General features: G+C 42.4%; 1 protein-coding gene across 3 annotated transcripts in view; it reads right to left on the reverse strand.

Moving 5' to 3' along the window:
- The window catches only part of zfhx3b (zinc finger homeobox 3b), a 107,002-nt gene extending 93,716 nt beyond the window's left edge, over positions 1-13,286 (reverse strand). For 2 of the 3 annotated variants that reach the window (XM_055229049.1, XM_033991719.2), the window contains exon 1: positions 12,949-13,285. The gene's annotated coding sequence lies outside the window, so the exon portion shown is untranslated. Of the gene's footprint in view, positions 1-12,948 lie in introns of all 3 variants that reach the window. The other variant, XM_055229055.1, reaches the window with a different exon arrangement.
- Between the last annotated feature and the right edge of the window lie 493 nt (positions 13,287-13,779).

Consider the following 13,779-nt stretch of genomic DNA (forward strand, 5'->3'; position numbering starts at 1 on the left):
TTTTAATTTACACTCCAATCAATAGCCCAGGTCTATTGGCAATGTGTCTAAAACTCTATTTACTAAAGGATTCCCTGCTATCAATTGATCAAGGAGCCAGCAGCCATAAATTATGGGAACACGTGTGTAAGAGGAAGAGAGAAGACGGCATAGAATAGTGTTAAAGTAGGAAAGGGGAAACGCTTCATCTGTGACCAGCTAACACAATATATTTATGTCTGTGAATGACCCGCTAGCAAATTCTTTGACACGCCATGTTACAGACCAACTGTTGATACAATATCTGTAAAGCAAATACACCTAAGTACAATGCTCAGTTATCTTACTACTGCAGGCTTTGCTAGTATTCACACGTCTTAATCCGGAGCACATGCTAAAAGTTGGAGCGAGTAAGCCCCCCCACTTCCGGTGCTTTCTGCATAAGTGCCATTATCTGTTTACAGTGTCCATTTTCCCAAAGGAACACTTAAAGAAGAAATATGCTCGGGCTCTGAGTTACCCACACTTAAGATCTGACATGCAGTTCCTCCATGACAAATCTCACTAGGGCACAAGTTTGAGCACAAAAGAGTCTAGATTGAGTGGTCATCTCCAAACTTTTAATAAAATAGTTTTGTTAGACTAGAAGTATAGTATATATTGTATGCACTGTATAGCAGATAGGGCAGTGTTAGGTGCATGACTTAAGTGTGGTCATGGTGGTTATGCTCTGGCCCTGTTGACTGGCTGATTCCTCAACATGAGATCATTTCAGACAGCTGACCTTAATATTACTGTGCTCACCACAAACACATCCAGTGGAGCTTCTCCCGCTCTCTTGTCTGGCTGCAAGCAAATGGTTAAACTGCCTTTTAATTCCTCCAGTCTCATTAACAGGAATTAGAGGAATTAACACAAGTAAACAAGTCCGCTTCCTCCTTCCTCATCACTTCCAGGGAGACAGAAATAAACGGGAGGGGGGGTGGGGGGGTGGGGGGTGGGAGGGAGGGGAGCATTGCCATGCTCAGGGACTGTTTCAGAAACATAGTTCTATTAACAGCTTTTCCAAACTGTTTGACCAAGTGATTTATGTCAAAACATCCACCCAAAGATAGATTTGTGGAATGTTTTTTCACTACATGACAGTAAAGGTTAGAACACAAATGTTTGGGGAGTATGTATGTGCTACTTTGTCATTAGTGGAGAGGCTGTCTGGTAAAATCAAGCATAAACATGTGTCAGAATTACACGTAATTATAGTTTTAAACACTTCCGCAGAGAGTATGAATCACTTGTGCAGCTGGCTGGCGTGGCAGAGAACAGCACCCTGCTATCCTGCTCTTCTCTACCTTCATAACTGCACAGGGGGAGGGCTCTGTCTTACAGTAGACACCAGAGCTGCGCTTTGACAGACACCGGTGTGCTTGTCCCCTGTAGGATAATCTAAAGAGCCACCCAAAGATAGGTGTAATCAGGCCTATCCCCATGTTTCTCTGCTCCCTCTGCTCGCTGGCTAATGTCTCCGCCTGATTCGATTGAGGCAATTAGGCAGTAATCTATAGAGCTGGGGAGTGATGGAAACATTCCCACTGTCCTCCTCATGTTTCTCCGAGCTGCTATAATTAGCTAACTTTGTTTCTCATTAAACATCAGAGCAGTATTTACATACCCAGATCCAATTTGGCTCAGCACAGCCCATTCCTTTTAAACTGCCTTGAAACCCTGAAACATGTCTATAAACAAGAGAACAGGCAGCAGCTAATCTCCACTTATTTCACTCAGGCAGATCACACAGTCTCTACAATGTAAAGAAGTGTACATAGCAGATAGTGGAGCAGATTTATAGCAGCATGTTGTTACAAATGAATCCTGTTATGGTAAAAGTTTGAAAAAGACTGGCTGTCCCTCCACCACAGACTTCAATGAGCCATCATGGGAACGGACCCACTTATTCCCATACGGCCAATATTCTGCTCAAATGTTTTTAACAGAAAAAGAACTCAGCACAGAGTTCAAAGCAAAAACTGCTTCTTCAACTTATTAGCTACATATTCTGTTAAAACACTGAATCCCATTATTAAACTAAGAACAATATTTTAATACTAAATTTGCTCTCACAGAACAATTTGTGATTGTTTATTTTAAATAGATCCTGACCCCGTGGTAATTTATGTGAAAACATTGCTTGAGAAATTGTACATAAAATCACAGAGATCATTCATGCTGATTAAGTACAAATCATTCAAACTATGCCTGTGTTCAGATTTCAAAACATATTTACTAAATATATATTGACAGTGACTGTATTGGTCCATTGCCTGTGTAGTATTAATGAGCTCACATTTATAACCAGACTAAACATAGTTAATACACATTAATAACAAGTAAATAACTTTTGAAACAAGATACACCATTTATATATTTGAATTAGTGTCTAAAGAACAGAGTGCTGAAACTCAAAACCTCAAATTCAGGGTAGTTTCCATCACAAGTTGTGAGAAAATGTTCTGTGTTTTATTGTGCGAAAATGCCCACTGACTAGTATTGGAATGTATAAGTAAACAGTGGGAGCTGTGCAGGGGTGTCCAGATGGGCTTCCTGGGAAAGGGCTATCATACACACGCACACACACACCCACACACACACACTCGCCTCAGCCTCCCTCTAGCCCTGTGTTCTGGACTGTGAAGCGCACCGTCCGAGCAGCACAGGGTTAACTGCACTGGCCAGTCCCAGGCATCAAGTGAAACAATGAAATAATGGCAGCGAGTGAGCGCTCAAAGGCAGGGGGCAGGGTGGGAGGCTGTGGGAGGCCGGGGGCTCGCCATAGGCTGCTGCAGATGTTGCTGGGCTTCAGTGGGTCACACAATCACACGTATTAGCATTCCTGATGGAGGGAGCCCGGATTACCGAGCTGAATGCCTTTCTCAACTTTGTCAGGTCTGGAGTAGCACAGGGCCAGAAATCCCAGAAATGTGGCTGTGGTTAAGAAAGAGAGAAAATGCTGCTACTGTCAGTGTAGAAAGAGACTATAGCACAATGTTTAGTCGAGAAAGAGGAGGGGAGAGTGGAAGTACGATTGACAGACAAATTGTGCCAAATTGACTAAACAACTAATAAAAGAGACACAAACAGACAATAACGCAAAATCAGGCATGTAGTAATTTAGTAGCTTTGGAAGGCTGGTCCTGGGAGTGTATGTGAAAATGTGTTTTTGTGCTTGAATGAGCCAATGGGCATAGACAAATGCTCGCTTTCCCCCTTTGTATGAATGGATGGGCGAGAGAGAGAGAGAGAGAGAGAGAGAGAGAGAGAGAGAGAGCTGGGACAAAAGCTTTGCTGAGTTTGGGTGTGCTGTCCCAGAGCAGAGGTCCAGGGAGGCCTCATATTTCTAGCTGCTGTCAGACCAGGCTAAGAGACAGCAAGGGACAGCTGTTTGCTATGAGGTGCTCTGGCCCCAACACATGGCCTTTGATCCAAGCAGGCTCACCCCAAGTCCTACTACTAAATACTAATGTGTGTCAGTGAATAAAAGAAGTAAGGAAGTTCTAAGCATAGTACATAGTAAAAGTTTATGCTGCTGTTTACTAATCCTTCTGCCTTTGTTTTAGCTTCAGACAATTTAAGAGGAATGCAGCAGAGCCAGTCTGATATGGCTGTGTATACAGAGCTGATTTCTGAATACAGTCAGAGCCTGTCTGATAAGGCAGGCACACAGACACATGCCCAGAAATACTAGTCCTCAGCAGAATAGTATGAGAAAGGAAAAGCAAATTAGTAGTGCAAAGCCACAGTAATTGTGTGACATACCACAGGAATGACTCTGCATATTAGTGATTTATGTACTAATTCATATTATCTCATTGTGTTTGTTCATTCATAACACAGTAGGACATTCCTGTACTTTTTAAAAATAGAACATGGTGCAAATAAAATAAAAGGTACTTGGGACAGTCCCAAATGCATAGCTCGTTTCTGTTATCACTGCTGTTTGTTTTCTACCAACAGACAGCAGAGAGACAGACACTGTCAGCAGACACACATAAAACCTGTACATTTAATCGTTAGGGGAGATGCACCTTTGTCCCCAATGACTATCACTGACTCTACAAGTTAATATTTGCTTCTACATGCTCATAAATTTGCATTGCATTAGAATCTGACCTAAATGCATTTTTATCACCCAAAGTAATTAGCTGAGCATTAGTCATAGGAGAGAGGGGCTGAAGGCTTCCTGAATGGTGGTGGCTAGACAGAGCACCAGAGGGATGGGTAAAAGGCGAGCTGTGCCACCAGATGAAAGAGGAAGTAAACAGGGCCAGTGCAGGCTCTTTAATCTACTACATTAACTCTAGTACAGGGGGCGGAGTCAGCATGCAGGCAAACGCACAGCCACACAAAAGAGGAGTGTCAATGAGGGGTAATAAGGAAAGACAATAAGTAAACAAGCAGGGAAAGTCCAGCCCTGGTGCGCTTGAACTCAGCCTGGCACACACAAAGCCCTGCTGTAATTAGCAACCCCAATAGGTTGTTTTACATTTGCATATAAATGCCCTCACAGGCAAACACTAAACACATTGACACAAGCCATGCCCAAAACAGACGTTGGCCACACCTCTACCCCTCCAGGAGGTCTCAGGGGTCCACTTATGTTTGTGTGCCCCTCCCTCTGCCTGAGCTGTGCCCACAACAGGCAGGCTGGCATGCATTACACTGGCTCACACCAGAGCACTCCTCACTTCTTCTTTCTTACACATTGTGCAATAGAGCAGCCAGGCTTCCTGTTAGCACCTCATACAGCTATTTGTCATATGAAAGTACATTCTCCTATGTATCAGACAAGCTTGATATAGAACAGGATGAAAAGTACAGGTGCCTTTCTTTTTGTTTAGCCAAATAATGAATAAGGACCCTATGGTGACTACATTTGTGCAATAGTGCAGTACAGTCAGAAAGCTGTATCACATCCAAGTTCTGTATAAACAATCAGTTGGCAATTGTACATCTCATTCTGCTGTTTTGACAGATTAGCAAAGAAAGGAAGGAAGTGATGAGAATGGTATCTATCTCTCACAGCCCCTCTGCCCTGACCACCACAGCACCACCTCGCTCTGCTCCAAAACCACATACTCTCTCTCTCTCGTGTGGAAAGCCGGTCCCCCTCCTTTTAGTGCTGCTGGATAGGAAACAGAAACGCTCCGTACCAGCTATACTTCCTGTGCTAATCCAAGTAACACAGTCTACAATATTTTCTTTAAAAGATCTCAAATATGGCACTAGATTGAAAACTATATCCTAACATTATGTCTCTCACCTGCCATGTGGCCTGTTGTTTCCCATTAGGGCATGATCTGACATGAGAAAGACACCTGGCTCCTAAAAAAAAAAAAAAAAAAGTCCACCTCCTGTTATGGTTACTAAATGTCATACGTGTTGGGACAGGATAGACTGGACAGAGGATGCCAGTTGTAAGTGAATATATTATATGAATACGTACAAAGAGAGCCTTGCAGTTTTTTAAGCATATACAACATGTTGACTTCCTACATGTGGTCACGGTGTGTTTTTGTACCGCTTCAAACATCAAGACTTGCTATTGCTATTTGTGACTACCTGAGCAACGATGGAAATGGCATATTGTGTGACCTAGATACACTACACATGAAATAACATATTTCTGTGGCATAACAATAGTTTGCATTTACGCTCTAGAATTTGATGGTGTTCGATCACTATCACCTGTAATATAGAAAGAAACAAATACGCTAACAAAAACTCCACCAGTGTTTTCTTTCATGTGGTGAGGAACAGTAATTAGAGATGTTAACTGTAAACCAGGTCAAAGCATTTTAATGATTTAGACAGTATATAGCAAATTATTATCATTGATTTCAGGCTTCAACATCAGTTTTAATTCTAGGGTCTGCAGAATACGGTGACGTCACACGAACCCAAATTATTGCATGCCGTATTGTCGTCCACCTACACCGCAACTGTTTTTAATCCCAGATACACAGACACAAAACATATATGGAAATTTGTATTCAGATCACCATGAACTAATATGAACCAGGCATGCCCCCATCTTCATTCATTAAACGGCAGGAAAAAATGAATGTCATGGTGACCAGACGAGGCCGGTGACGTCACAAAGCCAGGGTCACCGGTCTGTCACGGCCGTCTAGCCCGGTGTCACTCCCCTGGGATCTGCCCCTCCCCCCTCGGACAGCACCAAACCTCTGCCACGACACAGCAAAATACAACACAACATTTGTATCCGAATGGTATCCAAATACTGCAATAAGACGACGGTAAGCAACATGAAATGCAAGCTTCTTAAAGGGTAGTAAAAATGAATATACTGGATGCTAAGGTTAATTTATAAAAATAAAAAAATATATGAGGCAGCTACAGAAATTATGTTGAACAGAATACATTTATCTATCTGAAAACGTATACATTTAAACAGACAGCAAGGATAGCTATTCACCTCCCCAGGCTAAACACACAATCTGTAGTACATGTCTGCTTTTTGGAGGCGCTGTGTGGGAGTATTCCTCTCTCTAATAAATTTATTATGAGCCACTGAGGTCCTAATGTTTGTTCATTTAACACAGGGAAAATGAGGAAAGAGCGTTTGTTTTAGGTACAGTGAAACCCACAGAGGAAAGCGCGGTTTGTTTTTTAGATGAACTATAAGGGCTGCGCTAAGGTGAGCTAACGTCATATCGGGAAGAAGAACCGCCCTCTGGAATCGTGCAATAAGAGTGTGGTTATCAGAAATGTAGCTTTAATTGCAGCCTGGTGCATTGTAGTCTGTATGACACCTGGCCAAAATGGTTTACACTCAAGACGGTGCCAATTATAATTCAGCCAATGGGAGCGCTTTCATAAATCCACAGACATGCTCGCTGCGGCAGCTAGATGCTTATTTGACAAGATGGGATGGAGACAGACGGACATGCACTATATCTTTTTTTTAATTACAATGTCTGCAAAGGTGGGAGTAGCTATAAACAATCATCTATGCCATCAGCTTCCCCATCCCCCAACACAATGCATTGTCATTTTTCCTCCTGAAAAATATAATAGTGAAGGAAAAAGAGATGGCATGTATGAGAATTATTTGAAAGACAGCATAGGACTGAATAATATGCTCATTTATAATTCAAAAGCAATGCTCGCACTACAACATTTTGAAAAAAAAAATTCAGTATAAACCTGTGCTACCTGTGTTTACCTACACATTTTAATTTCTAAATTTTTATATCAAACACATGATGATTTTTAAACTGTATATTATCACAATTTTATATTAAATACAATTGTACAAAAATGTTTAAATATCAGACAATAAACTAGCAACAACTTCTTATAATCCACCAACTTATTATTATTGCAGCTAAAATCAGAACAATTGTAACTAAATTACTGGACAACATGTTTAAATGTAAAAAAGTAACAAAAGAGTGTACTTTAGTAGTTTTTGTTGTGTCCAGGGACAGTGTAGAGACAGGTAAAGCAGCACGGGCAGAAGCTGTGAGAGAGCTGACATCAGAGGACTACGGAGGCTCTAGCACTTAGAGGCCATTTTATTGCTTTGCTGTGGTCAAGTGAGGTGCACCAAGCTCAATTCCAGCACAACAATGGCACCGAGGGCCGCTGAGACAAAAGAGGGCTATCCCTGCTTCTTAACCCCTTCACTACTGTCAGCGCCGTCTCCAGGGAAGAACAGGGAAAACACTGGCCCACCTGAGGAGAACATAAGCTAAGGCAGCACTATGTAATGAGTGAGTAGAGCTGTGGTAACTTGTGTAACTGAATGAATTGAGCATTGGCCTTTCTCTGACAAGCACAGGCTCACCCTAGCTCCAATCGTTTTTCTCACTATTCTGCACAATACATTGCGGCTTGTGTCATGTGTGCCTCCCCTCTCTGTCCACTCTTCCAACGGGAATGTGGGAGCACCACCTACCTCACATTTGCAAATGAATAGATAAGACAGGGAGTACACAGAGAGGAAGTGCAAAATAGCTACTGGAGGCCAGAACATGCAGGCACTAAACTTTAATCATCCACATCATCTGTGATAGGAAAACATAAGCTGGTATTTCTGTTTTAATTATAATCATTAACAAATAGATTATAGAAATATAGTGGAAAAATACTTCCACACTTCACATCAAGCACTTTAAATGTACTTCAGAAAACAAGGTTCTGCCAAAGAGAATTATGTAAAGCAATGTCCCTTAAAAGCTATTGTCCAAAAATGTAAACTTAGCTAAAACATGACAAATTATATTGATTTGGTATTTTCTAAAAATATCTGGAAAAAATTGCATGCTGTAAATTCAGTATAAATTCACTAAAAATTCACTATTGTGAAAAGGTGCAAAAATGACACATGTAAAGGATATATCACTGGGCTGTTTCTGTACTGTTAGTATTGAAACCTCACACTCCACACAGCAGCAGCCGCCACCGCCGCTGCACACTTCCACTGGAGTAACACAATGCGGATTTCACAGACACAGATAAACAATGCCAGGGCAGTTATCAGTCCACAGAGCACAGTAACACAGAGGAAGAGGAAGAGCATGAAAAAGAAGTAAGGAAGGATAAAAAGACGTGTGCATGTGTGTCGTCAGAGTCACAGGCCAGAGGGGCCCACGTATTGTTCGGGGCTCAGCGTGCACGGGGAGAGAAAGGCAACCTGGCCCGCTTGTGTCTAAGCGTCCTCCATGTTTTATGCATTCTGTCCTTTGTGATGATAAGCACCAGTGAGGAGGGTGGAATGCTGGCCTCCATGGTCCAGAGAGGGGTGGGCTTTAGCCGAGGTTCAGCTCTGTTTAATTTAGCAGCCCTCGGCGTAGTCACTGTCATCCCGTCATGTGTACGTGTGTGTGGACGTATGTACTCTGCACAGACGCAGCCTCGCGGCTCAGCCAATCCCAGAGCATCGAGCGGGCTGACACTGCCCAAAACAATACACTACTCACTATACTACATCTGCACAGCCTGGTCAACTATGTCTTCCACGATACTCAGTGCTAATAATTCAAAGAACTCCTAGATCAACTTGCTGCTATACTAAATACTGAGCATTTGTTACAAAAGCAATATACTTGTTCATCTCAAGGACATACAACTAACATTATATCATGATCACAATATATCCTTTTACTGTAAGGAACAGCATTCAACCAGTATACTGCTTTAAGAGTGTCGCAACAAAAGTGACTAACAGGTAAACTGATATTAATATATTCGTAATAACTGTCTCTATCTTAGCTCACATAATGTATAAACTGATTTGAAAAATAAATCAACTTAAAAATATTATTACAGACAAAAAAAATGTCATGGATGCAGCGTGTGACTATCCTCATAAATCTCTCTACCAATGACCATAATTGTTAACATGAAATCACACTGTGAGAGAACAAACCATAGAAATGGCCATCAAGTTTACTTGTAAAGATAAAAAGGAGATACTGATGGAGACATGGACTGTTTCTGGAGTCGAGGAGAGGAACTGTGAGCACGAGGGTTGTAAAGATTAAAGACTGACTCCAGCATCTGTGAACACAGCACAGACCTGAGCATGAGAGTCATGTGTGCGGCCTGTCTCTCCTCACACTACCCTGGCCTTCCACCGAGCTGAGCTACCACCCGTACACACCACCACAACATCACCAAGCAACTGGAAGAACCCGTCCAGTGTGACCTCATGCACTCACAGCAAAATCACTTCAGTGAACACACAAGGAAATGACAGGCCTTTCATTTAAATAATTCATAATATTATAAACAATGTTTAATAATAACAATAATATTAGTGTTGTTAATATTATGTAATATTTATTGATTTTGCTGATAATAAATTCAAGAAATTAATGTATTGTGAATTTAGCATAAGAACAGTGTTCACCCAAAGAGGGCTCTCTCAGACCAGGGACATGGCAGAGCTCCCTACTGCACCAGTGCCCATCATCCGAGAGGTGGGGAGAGAGCGATGCAGCACACACACATGGACACACACACACTCACACACTGTATAAAATAGAGAGGCAGGGAGAGGCAGAGAGGAATAAGGAGAAGGGGTTATGACAGCCAGAGGCGCTGTCTCCTTCTCTCGATGTGGTTACCCCCATATGATCAAACAAGTCTATGATGCTTTTTCTACTCGACCATCTTCACAGCGATGTTGTTCAAAATGGTAATGTAAGTGTTAAAATCAAAATTGGATTTTTCATTGGCCCATACAGCACCTACCTATCAGTGAAATCACATGCATAATAGTTCAAACTTCAAATGTATTTTTTTTTTTCACCTATAAATAACTATAACGGCAACCACACTCTGAATAGCCATTACGCCATGGTGGTTTATCATAGAAATAATGAAGTCCGTCACCATTTCATTATTTTCATGGGTACAATTTTCATATACATAACATAATTTCAAGGTCAGCCCTATAGAAATAAAAAAATATATTTTTTTAATTAATATAAGTGTTAGTGTGAATATACCCTGCTAGGTTCAAAATTAAAACAGGCCTTCCAATTATTTTTGAAGCCTATAGAGGGCTCGTCCATCCTTACAGACAAGAACACAGTGCTGTTGTTACTTTCACCAAACACCATGTCAGAGAAATCAAATGGAAAACATCCAAATGACATTCCTATAGCTTTGGCAGGAACAGTTATAATTAAACACAAATATGACATTGAGACAAGACAGAGAGGAATCAGACACATGAGATGACAATAAACTATTGTGCTCGTCTTTGTTTTGTAACCGTAGACATAGACATAGACAGAGAGTAGAAGAAGAGGAGGAGAGAGGGGAGTGTTACTGTCAGACGGGGGAGGCAGCGAGCATTACAGGCATGGTATAAACAGTACCTGTCCTGTTCACTGTGCCGACTTCACAACAACAACAAAAACCTAAAAAAAAACTCTATCGACTTATGTGAATGCATTTATTAGAGTTCAATAATGGACAAATAATCTCCTTTTCTTGATTTAGATGAGACTCTGTTTGTGTGCCCTCTTCCCCTGCTTGCTCTTCTCATGGCCCTTGGCTATCTGACCCCTCTAAACCAACCCCCCACATCAGTCGTCTCCTCCACAATTCTCGTCTTTAAATAAAATGTGAATGCCTATTGGACCCGCTGCCTGGGCGAGCTTTTATAGCCATCAGGCCTATTTCTTCACACTCCAAACTAAAACCAAAGTCTTAATCTGTGCAGATGCTGACAACCACAAGTGCTTTGTGCTGCTCCCAAAACACACACACAACAACCAGCCTCTCCTCTCTACTACCGTCCCTGGGCTGTTTGCAAGGGGCTTTCCTCTGCTTTCCTTTTTATCTGTGCGCTCACTCCATGACCCCTGTTCCCCCGGTTTCTTGCTGTCTGACCCATACCCCCCACCCCACACACACACTCTCTCTCTCACACACACACACACACACACACCCACACACACCCCTTGAGTCCCCCTAAACGGTAGGCGCCTACTCGTAGCCTTGCTCTTGCTTTACTAGCAAAATCCCTACTCGCTTCATTCCATTCTGGGAAAAATATAGGACTAACTTGGGATTCTCTTTATTACTGGCCGAAACTATAGAGCTATTTTTTTATCTATGTTCTGACACGATCAGCACTAAAGACATACAAAGCAAAACCGCTTTTTGTTTTTGCAGGGTTGACTTTTTAAACTATAGCATTGAATTTGTAGCAAGCTAAGTATTTATTTTGTTAAGGCCTTTACGCGTAAATTGTGTTAAACTAGTTGGATATGAGCGCATGGGTGCACCCTCCACGAGTACTTAAACGCAGTCATTTTTGAAACGGTAACTAGATACAGATTGTGTATGCTGAGGTTCACGTTTTGTTTTCAGTTTTGGTGATCGTTTCCCGGGCAGTCCGGAGTAAAGAGGAGAGCCCGGTATTAGAGGAAAAGTGATCCTAGGAGCAGCCTGTGTGTGCAGCATGACAGGCGCACCGTACCCTACTATCTACGTCCGCTCTCGGTGCACTTCTAGTCCGCTCGTGCCATGGACGAGACCGGGGGCTCCATTCGCACAACACACTCTCACTCGCGCAAACACAAGCCCCCGCGCGCACGTCCCACACACACATAGCCTATACACATGTCGATCAATTTGCATGTGACTTCGACAGGGAATGAGCGAGAATCGACTTAAAACAGTAGCTAAAAGTATGAGGGTGGAAAAATAAAACATGGCCAAAAGCCGGACAGATTACGATAAAGGAGAAAGTGTAGCTGGAGGAGCTGAGGCAGGGCGGAGGGACTGCACGAGCTCGGCACAATCGGACAACAGCAAAATGTGTTTATCAAGAAGAAGAATTAGAAGCAAGCATCCCTTCAGAAAGCCCCACTGGATTTGCCCGGTAGAAAATGTCTTAAAACAGAGACCGCGAGGTGCTCTCGTCTTCACCGGACACGCATGGACCCATAGGCTGGACTTGGAGCTCCTTTCCTGGGCTGCGCTTACGCGGAGCTACCGTTGCCTTTCGCTCGCGTAACACTGTGTTTTTCTACCGATTCTGTGCCCTAAACATGCTTCTTGACACCCACAACCTCACATGACACCCATAACGATGCAAAGAAATGCACATATTTGTCTGAAATGGTGTTTTTGTACGATCAACTGCTTGGAGCGGATCGCTGTCTCTTGCCCAGTTCTTATCTTCCATTCACGAAGAGGAGGACGATCGCTCATGTAAACACAGGTAACGATAAAACAGAACAATCGTGAATAAAAGCTAACTACTTGCATGAAATCTACTTGAAATTGGGAGTCTTTTCTCATAACGTGAGGATCGACAGCTCCGGTGTACGTAGCTGAAAGTCGGACCGACAGAGAGATAAGTCCACAGCGAAAAGAATAGGATCGGAGAAACACACTAAAAGAGACAAACACAAAGTTGAAACTTACAATTTCTTGCTGCCGCTTTGTGATCCTTGCGTTTTAATCCAGAATAGTGATGGTTTGGCTAAAGATCCCATCAATGCAGTCCCCTTTTGGTCAGTTTGCGCTTAGGGTGGCAAAAGAAAGATCATTGTTGTTGCGGAGTGTAAAAACGGAGTATTAGTTGTTAAAGGCAATATAAAAATAATTTGGATGCAAAGCAGGCGGTGAGTCTTGTGTTAGAGGGAGCTAGGAAGAGGTGAAAGTGAGATCTGATGATTGAAAAGAAAAAACTCTTTGGATCTTTATTCCTGCTAATTAGTTTCCTGCAAAAAATGGCTGTGATTAATTCAGTGCGCATGTGCTTCATTACACAGGCACGAAGGGAAGGGCTAATTAGCCGCCTTCTGGATCAATAAGATTCAGCAAAGGAGAGAGCTCGAGAGAGAGAGGGAGGGAGGGGAACGAAGAGGAGGAGGGATGGATAGATACAAGCTGAAAAACACCAAAGTAATGATCAGGAATTGAAAGTATGGAATTAAGACGAGCGGAAAGTAAGAGTTTGATTAGACGGAAGACAGTCCAAGTTAATAGTGGCGCAAGCGGCAGAGCTGGCAAAGTCCGAGGCTACATGCACCGCTTTACCCCGCGTTTTCCCACATTTTGCAAGCTTTTTACACCGAATTAACTTTTTAAAATAAAACACGGACGCAATTATCAAGCGCTTCCGGCTCATGAACCGCTGGGCTTTGTTTTATCCTATCACTTTTGGCTCTTTTTACGTGTTTTAACCGAGATAGACAACTGCGAGAGGATGTAGTTTAGACAACTTACAAAGTTCACAGTCGAGTAAAGGCG

The sequence above is a fragment of the Periophthalmus magnuspinnatus genome, chromosome 3, assembly GCF_009829125.3.
Source record: "Periophthalmus magnuspinnatus isolate fPerMag1 chromosome 3, fPerMag1.2.pri, whole genome shotgun sequence".
Lineage (NCBI taxonomy): Eukaryota > Metazoa > Chordata > Actinopteri > Gobiiformes > Gobiidae > Periophthalmus > Periophthalmus magnuspinnatus.